This window comes from Panulirus ornatus, chromosome 18 (genome assembly GCF_036320965.1).
Source record: "Panulirus ornatus isolate Po-2019 chromosome 18, ASM3632096v1, whole genome shotgun sequence".
Taxonomy (NCBI): domain Eukaryota; kingdom Metazoa; phylum Arthropoda; class Malacostraca; order Decapoda; family Palinuridae; genus Panulirus; species Panulirus ornatus.
In genome coordinates this window covers 45072322-45085697 of record NC_092241.1, presented here as the reverse complement: position 1 = coordinate 45085697, position 13376 = coordinate 45072322, and the positions used below count along the sequence as shown (strand labels likewise).

General features: G+C 42.1%; 1 protein-coding gene across 8 annotated transcripts in view; it reads left to right on the top strand.

The window, feature by feature from the left end:
- CNBP (CCHC-type zinc finger nucleic acid binding protein) overlaps positions 1 to 13376 on the top strand; it is a 439472-nt gene that overhangs the window by 158008 nt on the left and 268088 nt on the right. The window lies entirely within an intron of this gene.

The window sequence follows — 13376 nt, the reverse complement described above, 5'->3', positions numbered from 1 at the left end:
TCTCAGTGAATGTAGGTTTGCGGCAAGGGTGTGTGATATCTCCATGGTTGTTTAATTTGCTTATGGATGGGGTTGTTAGGGAGGTGAATGCAAGAGTTTTGGAAAGAGGGGCAATTATGCAGTCTGTTGTGGATGAGAGAGCTTGGAAAGTGAGTCAGTTGTTGTAGCTGATGACACATCACTGGTGGCTGATTAGTGTGAGAAACTGCAGAAGCTGGTGACTGAGTTTGGTTAAGTGCATGAAAGAAGAAAGCTGAGAGTAAATGTGAATAAGAGCAAGGTTATTAGGTACAGTAGGGTTGAGGGACAATTCAATTGGGAAGTAAGTTTGAATGGAGAAAAACTGGAGGAAGTAAAGTGTTTTAGATATCTGGGAGTGGATTTGGCAGTGGATGAAACCATGGAAGTGGAAGTGAATCATAGGTTGGGGAAGGGGTCGAAAGTTCTGTGAGCGTTGAAGAATGTGTGGAAGTCAAGAACATTATATTGGAAAGCAAAAATGGGTATGTTTTAAGGAATAGTGGTTCTAACAATGTTATATGGTTGCGAGGCATGGGCTATAGATAGAATTGTGCGGAGGAAGGTGGATGTGCTGGAAATGAGATGTTTGAGGACAATATGTTGGGTGAGGCAGTTTGATCGAGTAAGTAATGTAAGGGTAAGAGAGATGTGTGGTAATGAAAAGAGTGTGGTTGATTGAGCAGAAGAGGGTGTTTTGAAATGGTTTGGGCACATGGAGAGAATGAGTGAGGAAAGATTGACCAAGAGGATATGTGTGTCAGAGGTGGAGGGAACGAGGAGAAGTGAGAGACCAAATTGGAGGTGGAAAGATGGAGTGAAAAAGATTTTGAGTGATCAGGGCCTGAACATGCAGGCGTGCAAGGAATAGAGTGAATTGGAACGATGTCGTATACCAGGGTCAATGTGCTGTCAGTGGATTGAACCAGGGCATGTGAGGCGTCTGGGGTAAACCATGGAAAGTTCTGTGGGGCCTGGATGTGGAAAGGGAGCTTTGGCTTCGGTGCATTATTACATGACAGCTGGAGACTGAGTGTGAATGAATGTGGCCTTTTGTTGTCTTTTCCTAGCATTACCTCGTGTACATGAGGGGGAAGGGGGTTGTTATTTCATGTGTGGTGGGGTGGCGATGGGAATGAATGAAGGCAGAAAGTATGAATTATGTACATTTGTATATATGTCTGTGTGTGTATATATATGTATATATTGAGATGTATAGGTGTGTATTCCTATGAGTCCACAGGGAAAATGATACACGATAAGTTTCCAAGTGCACTTTCATGTAATAATCACATCATCAGGGAAGACACAAGAGAGAAATATAACAGTTAGTTGATATATATCGAAGAGACGAAGCTAGGACGCCTTTGGTAAACATGTGATTGTCTGAGTATTAGTGATGGTTGATTTAAATGTGAGGGTGAGTAATTTGTCAGTTGAGGGTATAATTTGTGTTTATGGGTTATTCAGTGCTGTGAATGGAAATGTTGAAGAGCATTATTAGATTGTTTTAATGGTTAGGCATGTAAAAGAGACTTTTGGATGTGCTGAGAGGGGCAGCTGGTGGGATGTCTGATTGCTGTCATATGAAGGCAAAGGTTTGTAGAGATTTTCAAAAAAGATGAGACTGTTAGTGAGAAGAGAGTGGTGAGAATAAGTGAGCTTGGAAAGGGGACTTGTGTGAGGAAGTATCAGGAGACATTGAGTGTAGATTGGCAGAAGGTGACAGCAAGTGAAGATAAGTGAGTTGGTGAGGAATAGGATGTGTTTAGAGAAGCATTGATGGCATGTTCAAGAGATGCCTGTGGCATGTGAAAGGTTGGAGATGGGCAAATTAGAAAGGGTAGTGAGTGATGGGAATAAGTATAGTTGTTAGTGGGCAAATTAGAAAGGGTAGTGAGTGATGGGAATAAGTATAGTTGTTAGTGAGAGAAAAGAGAGGTGTTTGGACATTATTTGCAAGGAGGAGTGCAAATGACTGGGAGATGTATAAGACAAAGCAGCAGGAGGCCAAGAGGAAAGTGTAAGAGTTGAAAGAGGGCAAATGAAAGTTGGGATGAAAGAGTATGATTAAACTTTTGGGAGAATAATATGTTTTGGAAAGCGGTAAATAATGTGCATAAGACAAGAGAACAAATAACGTCAGTAAAGGGGGCAAGGGGAGAATTGTGACAGGTAGTGATGAAGTGAGGAGATAGTGAGTATTTTGAAGGTTAGTTGTATGTGTATCTTGGTAGAGTGGCAGATGTAGGTTGTGTTGTTCAGGGTAGTGTGCAAAGTGAGAGTTGAGGAGAGTGGTTTGGTGAAGAGAGAAGAGGTGGTGAAAGACTAGTGGAAGATGAAATTCGTCAAGGTGGTGAGTTTGGATGGTATGCATTTGAATTTATTATGATGACTGTGTTGTTGATTGATTGGTAAGGATATTCAGTGTATGCATGGATAGTGGTGCCCAAGGATTGGCAGATTACATGTAGTGCCATTGTACAAAAGCAAAGGGGATAAAGGTGAGTGTTCAAACTACAGAGGCATGAATTTGTTGAGTATTCCTGGAAAATTGTATGTAAGGGTATTTAGAGGTTGAAGGCATGTACAAAGCATCAGACTGGGAAGGAGGAGTGTGGTTTTACAAGATGTATAGGATGTGTAGATCAGGTGTTCACTTTGAGGAATATATGTGAGAAATACTTAGGAAAACTGATGGATTAGTATGTAGCATGTATGGATCTGGAAAAGGCATATAATAGAGTTGATAGAGATGTTTTATGGAAGGTCTTAAGAATATATGGTGTGGGAGGTAAGTTGCTTGAAGTAGTGAGAAGTTTTTATCAATGATGTAATGCATTTGTATGTGTAGGAAGAGATGAGAGTGATTGGAATACAGTAAAGGTCAGTCTGCAGCAAGGGTGTGTGATGGCCTCATGGTGATGTAACTTGTTTGTGATGGGGTGGTAAGGGAGGTACATGCATAAGTTTTGGAGAGGGGGGGTGAGTATGCAGTCTGTAGGGGATGAGAGGGCCTAGGAAGTGTCAGTTGTTGTTTGCCGATGATAAAGTACTGGTGGCTGATTCGAGTAAGAAACTGCAGAATTTGGTGACTGAGTATGGAAAAGTGTGTGAAAGGAGAAAGTTGAAGGTAAATCTGAATAAGAGCAGGGTTATTAGGTGTAGTAGGTTTGAGGGACAGTTTAGTTGGAATGTAAGTTTGAATGGAGAAAAATTAGAGTAAGTTAAGTGTTTAGATATCTAAGTGGACTTGGTAGCAATTGGAACAATGGAAGTGATAGTGTGGGGAAGGGGGCGAAGGTTCTGGGATATATGCAGAATATGTGGGAAAAGTAGTTCCATCAATTTGATATGGTTGCAAGGCATTGGCCATAGATAGGGTTGTGAGGAGGAGGATGGTTGCTAGGCATTGGCCGTAGATAGGGTTGTGAGGAGGAGGACTGTGGATGTGTAGGAAATTAAATGTTTTAGGACAACATGTGGTGTGATTAAGTAATGACTCGGTAAGAGAGATATGTGGTAATAAAAAGAGTGTGGTTGAGGGAGTAGAAGAGGGTGTATTGAAATGGTTTGGACATGGAAAAAAATGAGTGAGGAAAGATGGACAAAGGATTTATGTCAGAGGTGGAGGAAACAAGGAGAAGTGGGAGACCAAATTGGAGGTGGAAGGATGTAGTGAAAAAGAAATTGAGTGTTCAGGGCCTGAACATTCAGAAGGATGAGAGGCAAGCAAGGAATAGAGTGAATTGGAACTGTGTGTATACTGGGGTTGACGTGCTGTTAATGGACTGAAGTAGGGCATGTGAAATGTCTTTGGTAAATCATGGAAAGGTCTGTGGGGCCTGGAGGTGGATAGGGAGGGAGCTGTGGCTTCGTTGCATTACACATGATAGATGGACAGAGTATGAATGAATTTGGCCTTTTTTGTCAGTTTTCCTGGTGCTACCTTGCTGGTGCAGGAGGTGATACTGTTTCATGTGGTTTGGGTTGGCACCAGGAATGGATGAAGGTAAGCATGTATGAATATATTCATGTTATGCCTGTGTATTTTGATATGTATCTGTGTGTATGTGCATGTATGTATAGGGGATAGGGGAGAAAGAATACTTCCCACGTATTCCCTGCGTGTCGTAGAAGGCGACTGAAAGGGGAGGGAGCGGGGGGCTGGAAATCCCCCCCCCCTCTTGTTTTTTTTTAATTTTCCAAAAGAAGGAACAGAGAAGGGGGCCGGGTGAGGATGTTCCCTCAGAGGCCCAGTCCTCTGTTCTTAACGCTACCTTGCTGATGCGGGAAATGGCGAATAGTTTGAAAAAAAAAAAAATGTGTAAATGAATGGATAAATCTTTCTTCGTCTGTTTCCAAGAGCTACCTTGCTAATGATAACATAGTATGTATTTAAATATGATGTACATGTGTATATGTTTGTGTATGTTTGTGTATATATGTGTATGTTGATACTTCACCCGCATTCCCCACGTGTCGTAGAAGGCGACTAAAGGGGATGGGAGCGGGGGGCTAGAAACCATCCCCTCCCTGTATTTTAACTTTCTAAAAGGGGAAACAGAAGAAGGAGTCACGCTGGGAGTGCTCATCCTCCTCGAAGGCTCAGATTGGTGTGTCTAAATGTCTGTGGATGTAACCAAGATGGGAAAAAAGGAGAGATAGGTAGTATGTTTGAGGAAAGGAACCTGGATGTTTTGGCTCTGAGTGAAACGAAGCTCAAGGGTAAAGGGGAAGAGTGGTTTGGGAATGTTTTGGGAGTAAAATCGGGGGTTAGTGAGAGGACAAGAGCAAGGGAAGGAGTAGCAGTACTCCTGAAACAGGAGTTGTGGAAGTATGTTATAGAATGTAAGAAAGTAAACTCTAGATTGATATGGGTAAAAGTGAAAGTTGATGGAGAGACTTGGGTGATTATTGGTGCCTATGCACCTGGGCATGAGAAGAAAGATCATGAGAGGCAAGTGTTTTGGGAGCAGCTGAGTGAGTGTGTTAGTAGTTTTGATGCACAAGACCGGGTTATAGTGATGGGTGATTTGAATGCAAAGGTGAGAAATGTGGCAGTTGAGGGAATAATTGGTATACATGGGGTGTTCAGTGTTGTAAATGGAAATGGCGAAGAGCTTGTAGACTTGTGTGCTGAAAAGGACTGGTGATGGGAAATACCTGCTTTAGAAAGAGAGATATACATAAGTATACATAGGAGAGATGACCAGAGAGTGTTGTTGGATTATGTGTTAATTGATAGGCGTATGAAAGAGAGACTTTTGGATGTTAATGTGCTGAGAGGTACAACTGGAGGGATGTCGGATCATTAACTTGTGGAGGCGAAGGTGAAGATTTGTTAAGGTTTTCAGAAAGGAAGAGATAATGTTGGGGTGAAGAGAGTGGTGAGAGTAAGTGAGCTTGGGAAGGAGACTTGTGTGAGGAAGTACCAGGAGAGAATGAGTACAGAATGGAAAAAGGTGAGAGCAAACGATGTAAGGGGAGTGGGGGAGGAATGGGATGTATATAGGGAAGCAGTGATGGCTTGTGCAAAAGATGTTTGTGGCACGAGAAGCATGGGAGGTTGGCCGATTAGAAAGGGTGGTGAGTGGTGGGATGAAGAAGTAAGATTATTAGTGAAAGAGAAGAGAGAGGCATTTGGATGATTTTTGCAGGGAAATAGTGCAAATGACTAGGAGATCTTTATATATAAGAAAGAGGCAGGAGGTCAAGAGAAAGGTGCAAGAGGTGAAAAAGATGGCAAATGAGAGTTGGGGTGAGAGAGTATCATTAAATTTTAGGGAGGATAAAAAGGTGTTTTGGAAGGAGGTAAATAAAGTGCGTAAGACAAGAAAAATGGGAACATCAGTGAAGGGGGCTAATGGGGAGGTAATAACAGGTAGTGGTGATGTGAGAAGGAGATTGAGTATTTTGAAGGTTTGTTGAATGTGTTAGATGATGTTGGCAGATATAGGGTGTTTTGGTTGAGGTGGGGTGCAAAGTGAGAGGGTTAGGGAGAATGATTTGGTAAACAGAGAAGAGGTATTGAAAGCTTTGTGGAAGATGAAAGCCAGCAAGGTGGCGGGTTAAGATGGTATTTTAGTGAATTTATTAAAGAAGGGGGTGACTGTATTGTTGACTTGTTGGTAAGGATATTTAATGTATGTACGACTCATGGTGAAGTGCCTGAGGATTGGCGGAATGCATGCATACTGCCATTGTACAAAGGCAAAGGGGATAAAGGTGAGTGTTCAAATTACAGAAGTATAAGTTTCTTGTGGATTCCTGGTAAATTATATGGGAGGGTATTGATTGAGAGGGTGAAGGCATGTACAGAGCATCAGACTGGGGAAGAGCAGTGTGGTTTCAGAGGTGGTAGAGAATGTGTGGATCAGGTGTTTGCTTTGAAAGATGTATGTGAGAAATACTTAGAAAAACAAATGGATTTGTATGTAGTATTTATGGATCTGAAGACGGCACAATGTTTAAGAGTTGACAGAGATGCTCTGTGGAAGGTATTAAAGAATATATGGTGTGGGAGGCAGGTTGCTAGAAGCAGTGAAAAGCTTTTATTGTGGGTGTAAGGCATGTGTGCGAGTAAGAATAGAGAAAAGTGATTGGTTCTCAGTGAATGTTGGTTTGCTTCATGGGTGCGTGATGTCTTAATGGTTGTTTAATTTGCTTATGGTTTGGGTTGTTAGGGAGGTGAATGCAAGAGTTTTGGAATGAGGGGCAAGTATGCAGTCTGTTGTGGATGAGAGGGTTTAGGAAGTGAATCAGTTGTTGTTTGCTGATGATACGGAGCTGGTGGCTGAGTCGGGTGAGAAATTGCAGAAGCAGGTGACTGAGTTTGGTAAAGTGTGTGAATGAAGAAAGCTGAGAGTAAATGTGAATAAGAGCAAGGTTATTAGGTACAGAAAGGTTGAGGGACAGTTCAATTGGGAGATAAGTTTGAATGGAGAAAAACGAGGAAGTGAAGTGTTTTAGATATCTGGGAGTGGATTTAGCAGTGGGTCGAACCATGGAAGCGGAAGTGAGTCACAGGGTGGGGGAGGGGGCTAAAGTTCTAGGAGCTTTGAAGAATGTGTGTAAGGTGAGAACATTATCTCGGAAAGCAAAAATGGATATGTTTGAAGGAATAGTGGTTTCAACAATGTTATATGGTTGTGAGTCATGAGCTATAGATAGGGTTGTGTGGAGGAGGGTGGATGTGTTGGAAATGAGATGTTTAAGGACAGTATTTGGTGTGAGGTGGTTTGATCGAGTAAGTAATGAAAGGGTAAGAGAGATGTGTGGTAATAAAAAGAGTGTGGTTGAGAGAGCAGAAGAGAGTGTTTTGAAATGGTTTGGTCACATGAAGAGAATGAGTGGGGAAAGATTGACCAAGAGGATATATGTGTCAGAGGTGGAGGGAACGAGAAGTGGGAGACCAAATTGGAGGTGGAAAGATGGAGTGAAAAAGATTATGATTGATTGGGGTCAGAACATGCAGGAGGGTGAAAGGCGTGCAAGAAATAAGAGTGAATTTGAATGATATGGTATTCTGGGGTGAAGCGTCTGGGGTAAACCATGGAAAGTTTTGTGGGGCCTGGGTGTGTAAGGGGAGCTGTGGTTTTGGTGCATTATACATGACAGCTAGAGACTGAGGGTGAACGAATGTGGCCTTTCTTGTCTTTTGCTAGTGCTACCTTGCGCGCATGCGGTGGGAGGGGTTTGTCATTTCATGTTTGGCGGGGTGGCGATGGGATTGAATAAAGGCTGCAAGTATGAATCATGTACATGTGTATATATGTGTATGTATATATATGTATACGTTGAAATGTATAGGTATGTAAATGTGCGTGTGTGGACGTGTATGTGGGTGCGTTGGGCCATTCTTTCGTCTGTTTCCGTGTGCTACTTCGCTAATGCGGGAGACTGCGACAAAGTATAATAAATAATTAGATAAATAAAAAGATTGGTTCCAGCAATGTTGTATGGTTGCGAGGCATGGGCTATGGATAGAGTTGTGCGCAGGAGGGTGGATGTGCTGGAAATGAGATGTTTGAGGACAATATGTGGGTGGTGTGAGGTGGTTTGATCGAGTAAGTAATGTAAGGGTAAGAGAGATGTGTGGAAATAAAAAGAGCGTGGTTGAGAGAGCAGAAGAGGGTGTTTTGAAATGGTTTGGGCACATGGAGAGAATGAGTGAGGAAAGATTGACCAAGAGGATATATGTGTTGGAGGTGGAGGGAACAAGGAGAAGTGGGAGACCAAATTGGAGGTGAAAAGATGGAGTGAAAATGATTTTGAGGCCCCAATTGGGGCCTGAACATGCAGGAGGGTGAAAGGCGTGCAAGAAATAGAGTGAATTGGATCAATGTGGTATACCGGGGTCGACGTGTTGTCAATGGATTGAATCAGGGCATGTGAAGCGTCTGGGGTAAACCATGGAAAGTTGTGTGGGGCCTGGATGTGGAAAGGGAGCTGTGGTTTCTGGCATTAAAGCTAGAGACTGAGTGTAAACGAATAAGGCCTTTGTTGTCTTTTCCTAGCGCTACTTTGAACACATGAGGGGGAGGGGGATGTTATTACATGTGTGGCAAGGTGGCGATGGGAATGAATAAAGGCAGACAGTGTGAATTGTGTGCATGTGTATATATGTATGTGTCTGTGTGTGTATATATATGTGTACATTGAGATGTATGGGTATGTATATTTGCATGTGTGGACGTGTATGTATATACATTTGTCTGTGGGTGGGTTGGGCCATTTCTTTTGTCTGTTTCCTTGCGCTACCTCACAAACGCGGGAGACCGACAAAGCAAAATGAAATAAATAAATTGAAATGCATATGAACGTGTATGTGTGTGTATGTAAATATGTATGTATACATGTGGATGGGTCTTTGTTTAATGGCTCTACCTTGCTAACTTGGGAAATGGCGATCAAGTGCAGTAAATAGAATTGATAAATTATATATTTAGGAATGAGTATGAATAGGGTAGTCACTTTTTTTGGTGACAGTGTAGGACTCAGATGTATTTGTATGTACTTTATCAGCATGTGTGTATTTTCAAGGTTGTACAGCTCTCCTATCATTGCCAAACATATGATATAGGTGCAGTTTATCTTGCTTCAACTCTTCTGGGTTACTGTTTTTCATATAACTTTATGTGGATGATTGTTCTTCACGTGAAAAGTAATGGGTAGTATAATTACGTTTTACCTTTTTTTTTTTTTTTAAGGCTCCAATCACAGACAAAAATCCACATCAAGACCAGGCCTTTATTCAAATATTGATGGAATTATGAAATAGAAGAAGAAAAGACTTAGGAGGAAGTGAAAGATGTCATTTGAAATGTGCTAAGTTATGGGTTTTGGGAAAGTTATGAGAAGGTAGAGAGTTCCTCAGTTTCAATGCGTAGGGAAATATGCAGGTATCAGAACGGCCCACCCTGTAGTTGCCAATGGCCATGCGATAATCCTGTGAGGCAGCAGCTTGCCAAGTATTGCTTGATCTATCTAGTGGTGGGGTCATTCAAGTAGCCAGCTCTCCGGAGCAAAAACCAAAGTAATACCTATAGGAGAGGGAAAGTGAACCAACATTATGGTACAAGGCAAGGGAATCAAGTTTGGAAGTTATCTTCAGGCATTTTATATGATGAATCCACCCCAAATGTGAAAGCAGTACTCCATACAAGGACGAATCAATCCCTTGTATAAATGAGCAACTCTTCAGAAGAGAAGTTTCGACATCTAAATAGGACACCCAGTTCTTAGGGGCAGACTTAGTTATTCCTGTATTGTGGGGTTTCCAAGAAAAAGTGGATGTTACAGTAATAACAAGTACGTTCATTGAGTCAAGAGGTGGAATTGCAGAACTGTCAAAAGAGCAACATGAGTTGCAAGGAGTTTTTCAGTAGAGAGGTGGGTAAAGATTGGGTCTTTGAGGCATTAAACTGAACAAGATTTTGTCTACCTTACTTAAATATCCTCTCCAAGTCTGAGTTTATTTAGAAAATTGTGTCAAAATGAGATGCAGATCAGGTGAGAGAACATTGAGCTGAACTTAAGGATGTGGATGAATGCATTGTTGAGTCTTCAGCACTTGAGTACATTGGATTATATATGGAGGAGAGGAAATAGTTGAAAAAAAGAAGTGTAGGGGACAGGACAAAGTCTTAAGGGACACCGCTGTTAATGGAGAAAAGGGGGAAGGATGGTCCATCAACAACCACAGAGATAGATCAGCCAGAGAGGAAGCTAGATATGATGGAGCAAAGTGAAGGAGGGAAGCTTAGAAATGAGACTCCAATGCTACACCCTGTCACAGGCTTTAGACATGACAAAAGCAATTACACGTGACCTCCAAAATCTCTCAGGGATGATGACCCGACATTAGTAAGATGGGAAAGAATATCAATTGTGGATCTTGCTTTATAGAAGCCATACCGGTGATCAGAGAGAAGACTATGATTTTGGAGGTGTTTAAGGATATGGGAATTGTAGAGGGATTCAAAGACTTTGGAAATAGTCGATGTCAAAGCAATAGGAAGATAGTTAGAAGGGTCAGAACTGTTGCTCTTCTTTGGGATGGGATGCATCAATGTATGCTTCCAAGAAGGAAAAGTTTTTAAACAGAAACATACCAGATGAGCAGGCACAGGTGCAGGTACAGAGAGACACACTTTCAGCACTTGGGAGTGGATACCATCAGAACCAAAAGCCTTTCTTGTGTGCAGAGAAAGAAGCTTATTTTGGAGAGTCTGAAAAGAGATTACAGTTAGAGGCATAGTAATAGCAAGAGGGAGCCTCGGGGGATGAAGGAATGTTAGAGTTATCCAAGGTGGAGTTAGAAACGGGAACCAAAGAAATTTTCTTTCTCAAGGGGAGAGACAGCTATAGTACCATCAGAATGGAAAAGGGAAGATAAGGTAGAGTGACAAGTTGTTAGAGATGCCCTTAGCTAAAGAGCAGAAATGATTATCAGTAGATGATGAGGAGAGGTTTTTGCACTTCCTTTGAATAAAGGAAGCCTTTGCCTCATGGATAACGTGCTTGCAGCACTTAAGGTTAGTGATAAAAGTTGAATGGCAGCCAGAGGAAGGAAAGTTTTCCAAGCCCTAAATGCCTGATCCCTTGCCTGAATTGCCTCAGAACAAGAGCGGTTGAATCATGGATTGGATGAAGTTGTTGCCTTGGAGGAAGAGAGGATAAATGCTTCCATTCCTGTAAGAATAACCTTTGTAATGTGTTTGGGCAGAGTCAGAAGCATCACCTCATAAGAGATGGTAATTTACACAAGGAAAGTCAGAAAAGAAGTTATGAAAGTTATTCCAGTCAGCTTTATTGAGGTGCCAGTATTTATACTTAGAAGGATTTGTGCAATTAGAATAAATACATTTATGAGCTTTTATGTGTTGATTTGTGTATATGAGTGGTTGGGCCTTTCTTTGTTTACTTGCACTACCTCGCTGATGTGGGAAATGGAATGAATTTTATTATTTATCTGTTTATTTTGCTTTGTCGCAGTCTCCCGCGTTAGCGAGGTAGCGCAAGGAAACAGAGAAAAGAATAGCCCAACCCACCCTCATACACATGTATATACATACACGTCCACACGCAAATATACGTACGTATACATCTCAATGTATACATATATATACACACACACACAGACATATACATATATACACATGTAGTACATAATTCATACTGGCTGTCTTTATTCATTCCCATCGCCACTCGCCACACATGGAATAACAACCCCCACCCCCTCATGTGTGTGAGGTAGTGGTAGGAAAAGGCAACAAAGGCCCCATTCGCTCACACTCAGTCTCTAGCTTTCATTTAATAATGCACCAAAACCACAGCTCCCTTTCCACATCCAGGCCTCACAGAACCTTCCATGGTTTACCCGAGATGCTTCACATGCCCTGGTTCAATCCATTGACAGCACGTCGACCCCGGTATACCACATCGTTCCAATTCACTCTATTCCTTGCACGCCTTTCACCCTCTTGCATGTTCAGGCCCCGATCACTCAAAATCGTTTTCACTCCATCTTTCCACCTTCCCACTTCTCCTCGTTCCCTCCACCTCTGACACATATATCCTATTTGTCAATCTTTCCTCACTCATTCTCTCCATGTGGCCAAACCATTTTAAAACACCCTCTTCTGCTCTCTCAACCACACTTTCTATTTCCCCACATCTCTTTTACCCTATTATTACTTACTCAATCAAACCACCTCACACCACATATTGTCCTCAAACATCTCATTTCCAGCACATCCACCCTCCTGCGCACAACTCTATCCATAGCCCACGCCTCGCAGCTATACAAAATTGTTGGAACCACCATTCCTTCAAACATAGCCATTTTTGCTTTCCGAGATAATGTTCTCGACTTCACACATTCTTCAAGGCTCCCAGAATTTTCGCCCCCTCCCCCACCCTATGATCCACTTCCACTTCCATGGTTCCATCCATTGCCAGATCCACTCCCAGATATCTAAAACACTTTACTTCCTCCAGTTTTTCTCCATTCAAACTTATCTCCCAGTTGACTTGACCCTCAACCCTACTGTACCTAATAACCTTGCTCTTATTCACATTTACTCTCAACTTTCTTCTTTCACACACTTTACCACACTCAGTCACCAGCATCTGCAGTTTCTCACGTGAATCAGCCACCAGTGCTGTATCATCAGCAAACAACAACTGACTCACTTCCCAAGCTCTCTCATCCACAACAGACTGCATACTTGCCCCTCTTTCCAAAACTCTTGCATTCACCTCCCTAACAACCCCATCCATAAACAAATTAAACAACCATGGAGACATCACACACCCCTGTCGCAAACCTACATTCACTGAGAACCAATCACTTTCCTCTCTTCCTACACGTACACATGCCTTACATTCTTGATAAAAACTTTTCACTGCTTCTAACAACTTGCCTCCCACACCATATATTCTTGATACCTTCCACAGAGCATCTCTAGCCTCCCACACCATATATTCTTGATACCTTCCACAGAGCATCTCTATCAACTCTTATCATATTCCTTCTCCAGATCCATAAATGCTACATACAGATCCATTTGCTTTTCTAAGTATTTCTCACATACATTCTTCAAAGCAAACACCTGATCCACACACCCTCTACCACTTCTGAAACCACACTGTTCTTCCCCAATCTGATGCTCTGTACTTGCCTTCACCCTCTCGGATCAATACCCCCCATATGATTTACCAGGAATACTCGACAAACTTATACCTCTGTAATTTGAGCATTCACTCTTATCCCTTTTGCCTTTGTACAATGGCACTATGCAAGCGTTCTGCCAATCCTCAGGCACCTCACCATGAATCATACATACATTTAA